Below are 15,836 nucleotides of genomic sequence, written 5' to 3'. Positions count from 1 at the left end.
TGGTGCTGCTGCATGCCGTGCTCCTCTGAAAAGGGCCCTTTCTCAATCTTGCGCCATGTAACTAGCCTTCACCACCTGGTGAGACACTAAAGAAACAGAGTGATTGCAGAGCCAGCTCTGAAATGCATCCTATTCCTTGAGTCTTGAGTTTCCCAGAAGACAAGAATACACTCAACAACTCATAACGGGTGTACTAGGAAAGTATTTCAGCTATGGACTTGTTTGCTACGACCATGGTAAATGGTAAATGGACTGCATTTACAGTATATAGCGTTTTTTCCTACTCCTCTGAGCACTCAAAGCGTTTTCCAATTTCGTGCCTCACATTCACCCATTCACACACACACACACATACACTAATGGTGTTTATGATCCAATCAGTAACATATCAGAAATATAGAAAAGATATGTAACAGAATAATAGAAAAGAATTAGTCATTCCTCTTTGTTGCTGTGGCCGTTTATGATCCCATGCAAAGGTGCAAACCTGCACATCAGCAGTTTGGGGCTCAGTGGTTGAATCCCGATCTCATCCCTACGGTCTAAGCTCTGAACCCTCAAAGACATCTGTTGATAAGTGATCAAGTTTGAGAGGGTGTAAGTGTTCAAAATGCTATTGACAGGAATTGGACGGCACCGGTGACCTATCATTAAATTGAATAAATAAATAAATAACAAATCATGCCAAACTCCACAATCAACCAAGATGCTCTCCTTTCATTCTTCTGTGTGGGAAACTGAAAAGAGAAGAGGAGGAAGAAAATAGACTGCTTATACAGGATGGTTTTCAGGTTTACTGATAGCAGGAGCAGGGAAAAGAGAGGTCACACTCCCAGCAAAGATTTTCCTCAGCATCAGCTTTAATAAACCTCCTGTCCGGAGAAGCTGTTATCACCCTCCCAAGGGCATTCTGGCAAAACAATCTGTGCACCCTCCCCCGTGGCTTCTGGGATTTCAGGAGGACTCCAAACCAGTGTTTGTGGCTTTGCTTGATTATTTGATTGCACAGATAGTTAACCCCCCCCCCCCCCTCCCCTACATACACAGCACATTATTTCATCAGGAAGCCAACACACATCCCCAACATACTTACAGCACACTGCCCCCCCCCCCAATACACAGCACATTGTCTCATGAGGAAGCTTCTCCAACACACATATTGCACACTGCCCTCTCCCCACATACACAGCACACTATCCCATCTCCCCTGACATCCCCCCAACACACACACCAAGACCCCTGGCAGTTGGGTTAGCCCCTTGAGCCGTGGATCTGCCCAAGGTTTCTTCCTTGGTAAGGGAGTTTTTCCTTGCCCCTGTTGCTCTTGGGTGCTCCTTGTTGGTGCCCCCCATCCCAATCCCAATCCTCCCCCACCTTTCTTATGCAGCCCTTGCCACTTAGGGCCAATCTCAATTCTCTATTTTACCCCTTCCCCTTTCCCCTTAGTTTTGCGCGTGCACGTGAGACGAAGGGCTATCTCAATTCTCATTTCGATCGAGGGGTAGGGATAAGGGCAAGGGGTAGATACCCCTTAAAACCAAGTAAGATCGGGAGCTTACTTGAAACCGAGGGGTAAGAGAAATACCCTACATACACCGCTCACACCGGAAAAATAAGCACACCGAGAGATTCATTGACATGAAATGTTGGCATTAATAAGGATTATAAAATTAAAATGGTAAAATGTTGCATTCAATCTTGTGACCATATATTGAAGGTCCTGTTCTTCATGAGGAAGTTTTCAAAAAATCGCTGTTTTGTGAATGTTAACGGCACATCATTATTTGCGCGAATGTCTCGCATTTTACATATTTCCATGTCTACGAATTGGCAGCATACCATGTCAGAAATGTAAAGTCCAACAGCAGCTAAATTCGCTGAACTTTTTTACCGCTCGTCTGATATGAATGCTGCATAGGCCTACTGCTGCCGACTCCTCACATAGGCTATTACAGGTAGCGATTGCTTCTGATGTCAAGTAACGACCATTTGGATATTATTGTAAAATATCAAAGGAGTTGTGGGATGTTTACATAGCAAACTGCATGTTTATTTTGTCCCCCATCCCTGTTTCATTCACCCGGACCAAGGTAGGCTGCGATAGCCTGGGTGTTCCCATGCTGCCTTGCGCGCGATTTGATTCACGCTGCTAAGGCAGCCTGGAGACCATGGAGCAAATTTTCGCCTGAGATAGGGGACCAATCACAGAACAAGGGGGAAAGCAAGACGATGATGAGCTATAGAGCTGGTAAGTCCCGCCCTTTCCACTATCCCCGTTGGACCTCTAGATTGAAAAATCGTTAATGCAAGTGAATGTGAGAAAATAATTATTTTCTGGTCCCGTTTGAATTTTGCCATGAATGTGAACATATGTTGTCTGTGAAATTTTTATATAAATTCTCGTGTAAAGATTGCTACAATTGAGCGGGTAGAAGTTTGATGCAGTTAAACTTTGTGTGAGAGCACTTTGTGGACTACAACTTTCCGCTAGACGACAGCTAACTAGTTTCCCATAACAACCATCAGTTGGTCGAGATGTAGAGGGTTATTAAGATCGACTTTGAACACAGTGAACCATAGAATTTTACAATCACACTGTATCATAGTGTTAATGTGTTGAGTGAAGCTAGACATGTTTCGAATATTTTTGTTACCATGTGTGTTTATTCCTGCCATTACAAAAACTAGCATCTCAGTTAATGTTAGCGATTAGAGCTAGCTCACGTCACAGGCGACATGTAGTCTTTCTCGTTATGTCTTTTCCACAACTAATAGCCGAAGAATCATATAATATACTGTCAAACTCGTAACATGAAAAATTATATTAAAAATTCACAGACAACATATGTTCACATTCATGGCACAATTCAAACGGGACCAGAAAATAATTATTTTCTCACATTCACTTGCATTGACGATTTTTCAATCTAGAGGTCCACTGGGGGTTTAGCGGATGGGCGGGACTTACCAGCTCTATGCACAGACGCATTTGATAGACATTCGTGGCACCCACGAAACCCAATAAACGGATCTGGGTATTTTTTTCAAATACGAGAAAATTAATGTTTGGTTCCCAGACCACGTCTCATTGAGAAGTGGTGGTGCTAGCCAGGCTAAGGCTGCGAACGAACATAGGCACGTTCAGCTGTTGTTGAAATAATTCCTGAACGGTTTTATTCCGAGCTGAAAATGCAATTATAGCCTATTTGACAGAAGACAGGTTACAAGTGACAAAATATTAGCTTTCAGTGTGGTACGATCTCTGTAAATTACGTTAATTCAAGTGTTTCAATCATCCAGCTCTCCCTTATGGTTGGCTAGTGGTATCTCATTTCCAAGGGGAATATTCTCCACCCCTATGTCTTGCCACTCGGTTTCGAGGGGAGGGCTAGGGGTAAAATGAAGGGATAGGGGAAGGGGAAGGAGTAAAACAGAGAATTGAGATTGGCCCTTAATCTACTAAACCCCTCTTCTACTGCACTTTTTACCCCCCCCCCCCCCCCCCATAAATGCACAAATAGGCTGACACCAGACATAATTTCACTGCATTTCTTACTTCCAGTAACTATATGCATGTGACAATAAACTTCCTTGTATCCTTGTAAAGCCTGAGGCTGCATGTGGCCTGAACACCTGCCATAGGATTCTAATTGCTTAATGGCCGTATTATGATGTCATAATCGGCAATGTTAAGTCTATGGGGATTTTTAAAAAGTTTTTCTTTAATAGTTTAAAAAGTATAAAAGTTTCAAAGTTGAAAAGACATAGCAGCTTGGTCAGTTTGAAGACCTACGTAACAAAGTTTGAATGAAGTTTAACTGTTCAAGAGAAATTGCGTACGGAAAAAGTGGTAAGCGGAATAATAATAAGAAGTTGCCTAGGAAGAACAGTGCAGTGCATTTTCATGCACTGTAATAAGAAGTTGTTGTTGCCTAGGAAGAACAGTACAGTGCATTTTCATGCACTGTAATGAGAGCTCACACGGCAAGAAACCAAGACATGTTCCTTTCATTCTTTTACACAGAGAAACTTTAAACTGGCTTTTGATTCAGAGCAGTCAGTAGCCACACTCTCACACACAGACAGTTTTTTTGTCATTCGATTCAAAAATGTGTGCCGTTTGGTAACATGGGGCACGTTCTATTCTGATCAAGTCCTCTCAAGCGCTTTAGCTTTTATCTTTGATCGGAATAGCCACTGTTGCCTACTTTTCCTTGAGAAGATACAGGCAATCTGATTGACCGTATACAGTGCTGTTTCATTTGGAATAGGAACCTCTTTCATTCCGATTAAAATTCTGATCGGATCAGCAATTTTTATTCCAATTGAGGTGTTTATATGCGATTTATATCCGATTTATTCCGTTTCTAATCGGATTAAAAGTGTCCATGTAAATGTGTCTAGTGCTTAAGAGTGGAGAAGAGGCAGGGAGGGGACAGGGCTGTAAAGAGATGAAGGAGAGGGGAGGGAGGAGAGGGCTGGGAGGAGATGAACACACTAAAAAACAAAAAACATAAATCACACCAGAATCAACCAAGAAGCTCTCATCTCGTTCTTCTACACATGGAGCTGGTAAAGCAGCTTGTGCTTTAGATCAGAATGTGTTGAACAGAAGAGGTGAGAGGAGAGAAGGAGAGGACAGGAGAGGGTTGGCAGGAGATGAACCCACTGACACAGTACAAAGCTCACACCAGAATCAAACAAGATGCTCATCTCTCATTCCTCTCTGTGTGGGGAAACTAAAGCAGATCTGGAAAGAGAGGAGGAGGAAGATGAAAATAGACCACAGGCCAAAAAATCATAGCTTACACCAGAATCAACTAAGACACTTTCCTCTCGATCTTCTTTGCTGGGAATCTGAAAAGCAGCTGATCTGAAATGAGGAGAGAAGAGAGGAGGGCAAAGGAGAGGAGGGGAGAGGAGAGGAGAAGAGGGGATAGGAGGGGAGAGGAGAGGAGTAGAGAAGAGAGGAGGGGAGGGGAGAGGAAAGCAGATGAGAGGAGAGGAGGGCAGAGAAGAGTTAAGGGGAGAGGAGAGAAGGGCAGAGGAGAGGAGAGCAAAGGAGAGGGGAGCTATGAAGTCAACCTCTGCCACTGTGCTAATGCTGTATTCAGTAAGACAAGCCTTGAGCACATCCTTAATTATTTCTAACTGATAGCCTAATCCATCAATGGCAGCAGACCTGGGAAGACTGAGAGATAAAGAGGGAGGGAAGGAGAGAGAAATGGAGAGGGAGGGAGAGATGTACTGTAGGGAAGAGAGGGTGGAGAGTGTTAAGTGAGAGAGACAGACAGCAAGTGAAAGAATTAGAGGGCAAGCAACAGAAGGAATGAAGTCCTGCAAATTCTATTTAGTGCCTGTGTGTAACTGGCCCCTGACCCTCTGCTTAGAGCCAGAGAGGGATGAACGGAGGGAGAGCCAGAGAGAGAAAGATAGAGTGAGAGAGAGAAAGATAGAGTGAGAAAGAGAAAGAGGCCTCCGTTCCTTCACACTCTTAATGTGGTTCTGCGTCGGAGCTGCCTGACCTTCTGCAAATAGAGTGTGAAGCCGGTGAGTGTCTGCTCTCTGTCTGGTTAGTTGATGGACGACGGGATGCCAGAAACATTCACACAAGGCCTTCCATCAACACAGCACGTTTCCCTGCTCCTCTGGTCTACTGGGTTATGGTTGTTTCATCCAGACCAGATTTACTGTAAGCCAAGCTCTTGCAGTATGGATTTTGACAGTAAGAGATATTGCTGTGTGATTTATAAAGACAGAGCCTGAGAACTCTCATGGGATTCTGTCACTGTTACTGCTAATAGGTGACCTTCCCCCTAAAATATGATTAGAAACAGATTCACCAATTACACCTGATGAAGATGTACTGCCTCCCTGCTGCAGTAAAATAGAAAGAGAGAGAGAGAGAGAGAGAGAGAGCAAGATATAAAGAAAAAGAGAGAGGCAGAATGTCTTCTTTCCCAACAACTGCATTGTATTCCAAACAGGGTGATTAGTCTAGCCTTCGATAAGGAAGAAAGGAGTTCATCTGTATTCACTGCATACAGACACACACACACACACAGACAGACACACACACACACACATACAGTCACCGTACTCCATCACCCTGTCTGCCTGCCTGCGTCCCAATGCTAAGGTTAAAACAGAGATAACACACTCATACCTACTTCCTCTAATGGACCATATCTTTCTCCTTCCTCTCTTCTCTCTCTCTCTTTCCAGTTCTTTCTGTTTCTCTCTGAGTTCTCGCCTTGTGCTTTATTTGGTTTCTGTCCAACATGTCCGACAGTGCAAACACTGGGAGTCCTTATGTTTGTGTTGAAATCCTAGGTCAGCAGCCACAGACTAGTGAAAAGAATGACTACAACGTTCAACACAATGCCAAAGCTTCGAAATGTTCTCATTCATTACATTAAAAGTGTTTGCAATTTGGATTTCTGTTTGGATTTCTGTTTGTCTCAATTCGATTCAATAAAATACGATTAGGCAACTTAATCCCGTCACTCGTTATCACGTGAAGATTGGTGTTTCGGTAGAGGCGTGAAATCATGTGTTATCCCAGTCAATGATCCAATCGGTCTCCCATCCACTTAACGACCGCAGTAGACACTACTCAGCTTCTAAACCAGGACGAAGTATTATCAACCTCAACACGCTATGGACGAGAGTGAAAAGCAAACGACCAGGCGCCTAATTAAACCAAACCCTATGGCCCGACATGTTACGTTTCATGAATCAAACTTTCAATAAAAGGAAAATATTATGTCAGCCATTATTGTTAGGCCTACATAGAAATTATTAGCCTGTATTGCTTTTAAATTACATGATTGAAGTTGAGACAAGATTGCAACACAGACACGTTTTAATGTCATTGTTCTAAATGGCAAAGCTTTAGGCTAAGCCTAGGCTATTTCTTCTTTATTTCTATGCGCATGATATTATGGATTATGGACATTTTCCGGAAAGAAAAGAATGTAAATTCCCAAACAGAGAAAGCATCCTATATAAAACAGGGCTACCCTATAGAAACACAAATTTTGCCTGACTCTTGCAATACAACACAACTCATTCCGACACTAGAGCGGGTGCCCTGGTTCGCACAATTCAAAGCCTTCAGCCTTTCCGAAGCAGTCACGTGGGTGTGTGTCCCAAACGAAGCTTCAGACGTCACACTCACAAACCGAGGCCTCGTTTGTCATCAGTCACGTGATTTTTATGGAAACGACACAAGCCTCGAACCGGGGCTTCATCTGGCACGCCCCTTTCTGCTCGACACAAGCTCCGAAGCCTCGCTTCATTGGGCACATCACTAGTCATTAGCCTACCCCAGAGAAACTTCTTCTTACATGTTCATTCCCCAGCAGAGGCATCACTTGTATGCATCACATCTTTGTTGTAACTAAGTTAGCTCATTAGTATGTTAATTTCATGATGTAAAAAATGGAGTTATAAGGCTAAAAACGAAGTGGAAATGTTAAAAACTATGGATGCTAGTTTCAACATGTGGATGCCTTCAGGATAATGTTAGCTCTAGGAAATGTTAACAGTTAGCTGTGCATGTGATTTCTATACTTAAGGTATTGTTCATGAAAACTAGGTGACTTAACTAATTGCAATACTTTGCTGTTTGTTTTCTAGTTTCACTCTCTTTCATCGTTTGATCTCTTGATCTTATCAATGTGGATTCAGTACAATGTGAAGAGTGAAAATAAATCTGCAAACAAGAATTTAAGGCATTCTTCATGTTCATGAATAGAAGAGAGTTTAGCTCACTGTCTAGTTGGAGTTAGCACACCTCAACGAGGACAGTACAAGCACTTTATAGACACATTTGTAAAATATACATCTAATAGATCATGTCAAAATTACAAAATGTGTGATTACAAGATGACTGTTAAAATAGTCAATTTTGTATTGGTTCTGATAACGGCTGGAGGATTTCTGCCTCTAGTTTTTCCAGCTAGTAAGCTCATGCTGCGATATTTGTAAACATGTAAAGGGGTCTATAGAACTCATAACACTAACATTAGTTAAAGTGTCATACATGAACACTGTGATCTGGATGGCGTTGCGGTGATGGAAACAGGAGACAGTGGTGATGTTTCTCAAAAGTAGCCAGGTTTTTATTTCCACCTTAGCAGCTGCATGCATGAACCAGTATGGAGAAAATCGGAAAAAGAAAAGAAAAACCAAACTCCAAACAATAATCTCAAATCAATCAATGAGCTTCCAAAATATATCAAATTAACTTTGACAACCCTTTTCAATCATAGGGCAAACTGCTGCAAATCACAAAACGAGTGTTAGGCCTATTAGCAGGGGCTATCACTTGCTCACCTCAGACCATTCTACCTCCTTCTGCTCTCAACCATAGTCCCACCAGAGAATTTAACTCTGCCGACTAAACCAATGCACCATCAATCAATCAATCAATCAATCAATTAATTAACAAAACACATCTTCTCCATATAAATATCCAATAATATATTCCATACCATAAAATCCACAATTTCATAACAAGGCAATCCTATTATCTAACTTCATAACCTAATACATAGCATACATAACCAGAACGTCCCAAACACCCCTCTTGCCCTGCACACTTGACCTCTGCTTGTGCAGTAAGTCACACTCCACGAATGTATAATGTTCCTTGCGACTTTCCGTCGGGTCTTTTCTCCGTCCCCAGACCAGGAAGCGCTATATTGTCTGACACAATGAAAAGTTTGCTGAATGTCCGTGTTCCCTCAACCTTCAGTTGGCCACCCTGAAAGTAAGGCTTATATTGTCCTGTATGCGTTTGTGGTTTGCAGTTGCTGCAACCATGCTGGATGCCGTTCGTGTTCGTGTGTGCAAACAAAGTGTGTTTGTAAATCACGTTGTCCGTTCTTTGTATTTAGCTCCCGTATGAAATAAACTGTAGCCGTAACGGGCAACCGCACCGTTACAAACACATACACACACACACACACACACACATTCATGCACAATCACACATACTTTCTTGCATACTGTATTTTTAACTTCTAACACGGCAACTTTGTTCCTACATCATTTCAGACCTGAGCTGCTTGGAATCAGTGACCATAGCAGATCCTGATCCCTATCAGGAATACTGTATGTGTAGGTGTGCATGTGTATGTGAATATGTGTGCATCATAATGCCCTAATCGGCTGTGTAAATATGATATGAGAATGATAACACTGAGGAGAGATGTTTGTGTGTGTGTGTGTCTTGAGGTGTGTATATCAGGCTGCTGTACTCAGCTGTGTAAAGATGATAGATAGATAAGGTGTGTGTGTGTGTGTGTGTCAGCTATGAGATGCTATGAGATTGTACTAAGGAGAAGCGCAGGGGGAGTTGCAACCTCACATGCAGACGTCCCATGCTAGATGGGTTTGTTCGCTATACTCGTCAAGGGAGTGTTAGCGTTGACATGAGCAACTTACACACACACACACACACACATACTTTCCTTACTGCCAGAAATTTTCAATTTGATGTTGGCTTAGTTCCTACAGATTTGAGTTCAGTGAGGCTTGAGATGCCAATTATCATGGCGGGTGCTTTCACATTTTCAATTTCATGTTATGGGGGAGGGGGGGGGTTCTGTTGTGTGTTTGTGGTGAATGCGTGCATGTGTATGTATGTGTGTGTGTGTGTGTTTTGTTTGTACCTGGAAAAATGACACATTTGGGCTGTGCTGTAGAGGTGACACAGCAAAGACACAGCCTGTTCACTGGTCAGGTGTGTGTGTGTGTGTGTGTGTGTTCTGTGGCCATAAATATCATAACATAGTGTGGTATACGAGTTTGATCTTTGTGCTTGCTCCTTCGTTGTGCACTATAATATCTTATAAATTGTGAAGGATATTTTAAAACACAACCTTGCGCTTCTTACTAATTAGTGAGTCAAACTAATGTATGGACCACTAAATCACTCACTCTGACAGATGAGTGGCGTTAAACATGGTTGGTCGTGGCCTTGTGTGTGTGTGTGTGTGTGTGTGTGTGTGTGTGTGTATGTGTGTACCAGCAGCACTAACACGGTACACAGTAATTGCAGCTTGAGCTCAGAGGAAATTGTTCATGGACTGAACTCAGGAGGGGAATGTGAGATTCTGCATTTCAGAGAGCCATTTGTGTGTGTGTGTGTGTGTGTGTGTGTGTGTGTGTGTGTGTGTGTGTGTGTGTGTGTGTGTGTGTGTGTGTGTGTGTGTGTGTGTGTGTGTGTGTGTGTGTGTGTGTGTGCGCGCGCGCGCGCGTGCACGTGTGTTTGTGTTTGTGTTTGTGCATGTGTGTGTGCTTGCATGGGTGTGTATGTGTAATGTGAGATTCTGCACTGCAGGGAACCAAGTACTACCAATTCAGTCACACAACAACAACCAGATGCCGACATGCTTAATTATGGAAGAGTGGAAAATGAACACACAAACACACACACACACATGTATACGCATAAACTCATACATATACTATACATACATAAACTACACAGACATGAACACACTCACAGACACCGGAATGCTGTTGTGCATGTGTGTGTGTGTGTGTGTGTGTGTGTGGACTTGGGTAGTCTGGTGTCCCTGCTCTGAGTCGGGCGTCAGGCTGATCTGTGGTGCTTTCCCAGATGATGATTTATTCAAGTGAGTGAAGTAGTCATCTAAGGAGCCTCTGGGTCTTCCCTTCCCCTCCCACATTTAGCTGCCCCCTACACACACACACATACACACACACACAATGCCTACACACACACACATGTCCGTCCCTAGTCATTAATTCATTGCAGCTGCATTAAAGATTCACAGGTTGCCAATTGTCCTGCACCACCCTCAACTCTCCAGTTCATGATGGTGGAAAGAAAGTTAAATAGGAAACAGAAATGTGTGTGTGTGTGTTTGTCCGTCTATGAGGTTGAAGTGAAAACTAGGAAGTGTTAAATTCCATCACAACCATCCCACAAACAATCTGATAGGTCTATTACAATGTGCTTTTACTTGTTTACCACCTTGGAACTACAAGCATGTAGAATAGAATCCACCATTTACAATATGGATACATTACTATGTGTTGTTCCCTTGAAATGATCACTAAACGTAACACTTAATGTACATAATATCATAATATTTCTCTTTGTATTTATATTTTTCTCTATATTTTGGACAGACACCCCCCCCTACACACACACACACCAACACCACCCCACATACCATACACACACACACTCTATTATTCCCCCTCAACCCCCCCCCCCCCCCCCCCCCCCCCCCCCCAGACACACACACAGGTACCCCCTCACACACACACACACACATCCCATTAACCCCCCACCACACATACACACCACCGCACCGCCACATTAACTCTGTAGAACCTGGCAAATGTACATGGAGTACTCCACGATGCTGCTGCACAGATATCTCCAAAGGCAACCCCTTTCAATGCAGCCCACGATGTGGCCATGCTGCGTGTAGAATATGCCACCAGGCCATCTGGGATCGGAACCCTGAATATGTCTGATCTGAATATGCCTGAGAGATGGAGTCCACCAACCAGGGAGACAGTCTTTGTTTGGACACTGGGAGGCCCACTTGTGACTCCCCATAGCACACGAATAGCTGTGTGTGAGCTTGACGCAGTTCTTGTGTACGGGTTACATATTCCTTCAATGCCCTTACTGGACAGAGAGTCCCAAGATCCACTTCTGTTGAACAGGAAGGCTCCGGCTGAAAAACCTGCAGGTCAATAGCCAAGTTTATTGACTGAGAGGTTAACACTTTGGGAAGAAAGAATGGATTGGGCCATAGTACGACCCCTGCATTCTCTGGTTTCCACCTCATGCAGTCAGGGCTTACAGAAAGCGCATGCAATTCACTTACCCGTTTAGTAGAGCACATGGCCATGAGGAACAGTCTTATGTGTGAGGAGCTTGAGGCTGGACTGCTGCAGCGGCTCATATGGTGCCTTGGTTAGAGACCTCAGCACCAAGGGTAGATCCCAAGATCGGGCTCTCAAACACCTACCAGGGCGAAGCCGCTTTGCACCCTTCAGAAACTGGGACACCACTGGCCTCCTACCATGTCATGAAAACAGGAGATGGCTGTGAGATAACCTCTCAAGGTGCTGGCAGCCCTCCCTGTATCCAGAAGAGATTGGAGAAAAGAAAGGATAACCTCCACAGAACACTTTGCGGGTTCTACTTTCCGATCATGGCACCATGCAGTAAACACCTTCCATCTCTGTTGGTAGTTCAACCGTGTTGAAGGAGCCCTGGCAAGCCCACAGCTGCAGCACAGCTGGATTGGGGTGCCAGATTCGGCCCTCCACCTGAGAGAGATCTGTTCTGAGAGGTAGAGGCAACGGTCCGCAGGAGAGCCGGAAACCAGGGTCTCCCGGCCATCGAGGAGCAATCAACAGGACCTTGTAGCACCCCCGCGCTACTCTGTCCAGTACATGGGGAATTAGAGGCAGCGGGGGAAAGGCATACAGTAGCCCCTCCGGCCACTCGTGAGAGAGTGCATCCAGACCCAGTGGGCCCCTGGGATGATTCAGAGAAAACCACCTCATGCAATGGGTGGTCTCCCGCGAAGCAAAGAGATCTGTCTGGGCTACACCGAAGTGTGCCCATAAGCCAGCTACCACTGCTGGGTGTAACCTCCACTCTCCCGGGTGAGGGCCCGACCTGGAGAGAAGATCTGCCGCCTGGTTCAGAACCCCAGGAGCGTAAATGGCTTTGAGTGAGGCGATGCGCCCAAGTGCCCAAAAGAGTAGTCTCTGGGCCATCTTGAGGCAGCGGAGAGACCTCGTCCCTCCTTGATGATTGATGTAGCAGACAGCCACTGCACTGTCGGTTCGCACAAGGACATGCTTGCCCTGAATGAAGGGCCGCAGAGCCCTGAGGCCAAGATACACTGCTCGAAGTTCTAGAACATTTATGTGTTCTGTGTCCCATGGAGGCTGCCACAGACCTCTTACCATTCTGCCCTCCCAGACTGCTCCCCAGCCTGTCCGGGAGGCATCTGTTGACACTAGTGTTCGTCTGGATGGAATGCAGCCCAGCGGAACTCCTTGTAGAAGTAACCCTTTGTTGCGCCATGGCAGAAGGGTCTTCAAACAGGATTGAGTGACCTTGAGGTTTTTGTGCCTGTCTCTTCTTGGGTGAAGTCTGAACAAATTCAGCCACCGCTGGAGAGGGCGAGCTCTGAGGAGGCCCAAAGGAACAAGCATGCTGGCAGCAGAAATCAACCCCAGAAGCGTCTGAAAGCACAGCAGCTTCAAGTGCTTGCCTCTGCGAAAGGAACGAAGAGTTCTCTGAATCTTGGAGACCCTGTCTGCTGTGAGGCATGCCCTCATTGTACAAGAATTCAGGCGGATACCTAAGAAAGCCACTATCTGTCGTGGATTCAAGTCGCTCTTCTTCAAATTCACTCTGAAGCCCAGGGCCTGAACATGGGCTAAGACAACTTGCGTGTCCCGCACAGTTTGCTGGCGGGATGAACCACTGATCAGCCAGTTGTCTAGGTAGGGCAATATCTTCAGGCCCCTTCGTTGTAGCGGCGCCAGGGCGGCTGCCACAACCCGAGTAAAGACCCTGGGAGATAGGGAAAGACCGAGGGGAGGACTCGGAATTCGTAAGCCTGTCCCTGGAAGGCGAAACGAAGGAACTTCCAGTGGTCCTTGCAAATTGGGACGTGGAAGTAGGCATCTTTTAAATTGAGAGTGGCGAACCACTCGCCTGGTTCGATCACCTCCAAAATGTGTTTTGTATGTAACATCTTGAATGACCTTCATGTAGGTGTTTAGTAGACGGAGATCTAAGATGGGGCGCAACCCGCCATCTTTCTTCGGGATAAGAAAATATGTTGAATAAAACCCAGCCTGCTGTTCGTTCAAACTTACCTTGGCAATGGCTCTCTTCTCTAGCAGAGTACTTATTTCCTCTGCAAGGCAGTCTGCCTGGACTGGATCTTTGACCGTTGTCATTCGGACGTGGGTAAAGGGAGGGGGGCGCTGCCGAAACTGGAGCCTGTATCCCCTGGCAACTGTGTCCAGTACCCAGGGGTCTGAGGTTTCCTGCTCCCAGCTGTCCAGGCGTAGCTGGGAGTGGACCTCGGCAGTCTCCCCCGAAATCCTATGCCCGATTCCCCTGGGTCCTTGGACCCCTGGGGGGAGGGCGGCCTCGGTCATTGCGCCTCGTCGATGACCTAGACTGCCCACGCCATGAACTTGTGGCAGGCCTGTCAAAGGTCTGAATGTTGGTCCTCTGGTCTGCAACTCCTTGCCAGACAACTCTACGCACTGGCAGAGTAGGATATGCCTGCTGTTGGCATCTTGGTCTAGATGCAGGGCGTCGAAATGTCCTGTTCACATTCTCCTGTGCCCGAACTGAGTGCTGAGCCCTCTCCAGGAAGGCCTGAGACTCCCCATGAAAGACTCTCCCTGGTTCTACTGGCATGTTTGTGAGCTCTCTTTTGATACCATCCGGGAGACTGGTCTGGGCAAGCCAGATCTGTCTCCGAGTGAGGATAGCTGAAGACATGGTTGCACCGATATCACGGGTGAGCTGTGCATGAGCAGAAAGAGCAGCATCCACCAGATCTCTGGTATCTTGGCATTCTGCAAAGGAAGTCTTCCTAATTGCCGCTAAAAGAACGGCCAACGCATTTCCCGAGCGCGCAGCACGGGCAGCAGAATTATAGGTTTTACACACTAAGCTATCTGACCGGTCACATTCCTTGTTAGGGCAGTGAGGGTCAGTAGTTACCCTGGTTGGGCACAGAGAGGTCAGGGCTGCCATGTCCCTCTCAACTGGTGGTACATCACCCAATCTAGTCTCCAGTGGGTAAGCTGCCTTGGCCAGCTTCCTACACCCTGCATTATACTGAGGGGTCCTGCTTGGAGCATTCCAAGCCCTCTTCAGCATCTGGCAATAGTCCTCAGTGGCGGGCAGTGAGGTTGTTGGCCTTGGCTGAGAAATGCCAGCCCAAACTCCCTCAGAGGTGATTGGGGCATCAGTGGGAATTCTGAGACCCACAATCTTAGCAGCAGACAACACCGTGGACACCAAGTCCTTACCACCGACTTCCTCACCATCATCTACTGAAGCTGAACCCTCAGCCTGACCAAAAGAAAGAACACTGTGTGAGTCCTCTTGGTCCCCTCCTAGAAGAGAGTCCTGCGCATGCAGTGAAATTACATCAGCAAGCAGACTCCCCGTCTCCTGATACGACGGCAGATGTTCAGGAGAGGTCTCTTTCGAACACTCTGTTATAGGAGAAGTAGCAGACCCTGCTTCACCAAGGGTGGCATGTGAGGCTGGGGCTGGCTCGACAGGAGCATCCCAGTTCGTTAGTGTATCTGACAGGCCACGAATGGCAGTCAAAAGCTTTAACTGAAGATCGTCATCAGACCCGTGAACGAGTGTCCCCTGAAGTCCTTCTCTTACTAGACTTATGCAGGTTTTTATACTTACGCTTGAGAGTGTGTTCATCAGGGTTCTTAGCATGCCTGCTAGTGTGAGCGTGTGAGGCCCCCTCTGCTGTTTGAGTAGCTCCTGGCCTGCCTGCTCTCCGAGCCCTCTCTTTTAAAGGAAAACCCACTGCAGCCGGACATGGATTATCAATATCATTCTGGAGATGAGCCATGCCCAAACATGCTGGACACTCCCGATGACCATCACAAGGGTCCATGCTACTCCCACAGAATACACATAGGGAGTGTGAAGCCATGACAAGGGTGAGAACAATTTCAAGCGCGAACGCCAAGTGACACCCGAATCAATTTGACCCTAACCTGCTGTACTGAGGCCAGCAGGAGTGGGCTATGAGGATAGT

The 15,836-nt window shown here is 45.9% G+C and overlaps 1 long non-coding RNA gene across 1 annotated transcript; it reads left to right on the top strand.

The window, feature by feature from the left end:
* Window positions 1-7,130: 7,130 nt before the first annotated feature.
* On the top strand, window positions 7,131-15,180 carry LOC121711120. Its single transcript, XR_006032260.1, has 3 exons — window positions 7,131-7,315; window positions 8,866-8,868; window positions 15,170-15,180. It is a non-coding gene; the product is annotated as an uncharacterized LOC121711120 (long non-coding RNA).
* Window positions 15,181-15,836: the final 656 nt, after the last annotated feature.

Source organism: Alosa sapidissima, chromosome 6 (genome assembly GCF_018492685.1).
Source record: "Alosa sapidissima isolate fAloSap1 chromosome 6, fAloSap1.pri, whole genome shotgun sequence".
NCBI classification, from domain to species: domain Eukaryota; kingdom Metazoa; phylum Chordata; class Actinopteri; order Clupeiformes; family Clupeidae; genus Alosa; species Alosa sapidissima.
The sequence above is the reverse complement of the archived record's forward strand: the minus strand, read 5'-3'. Positions and strand labels throughout refer to the sequence as shown.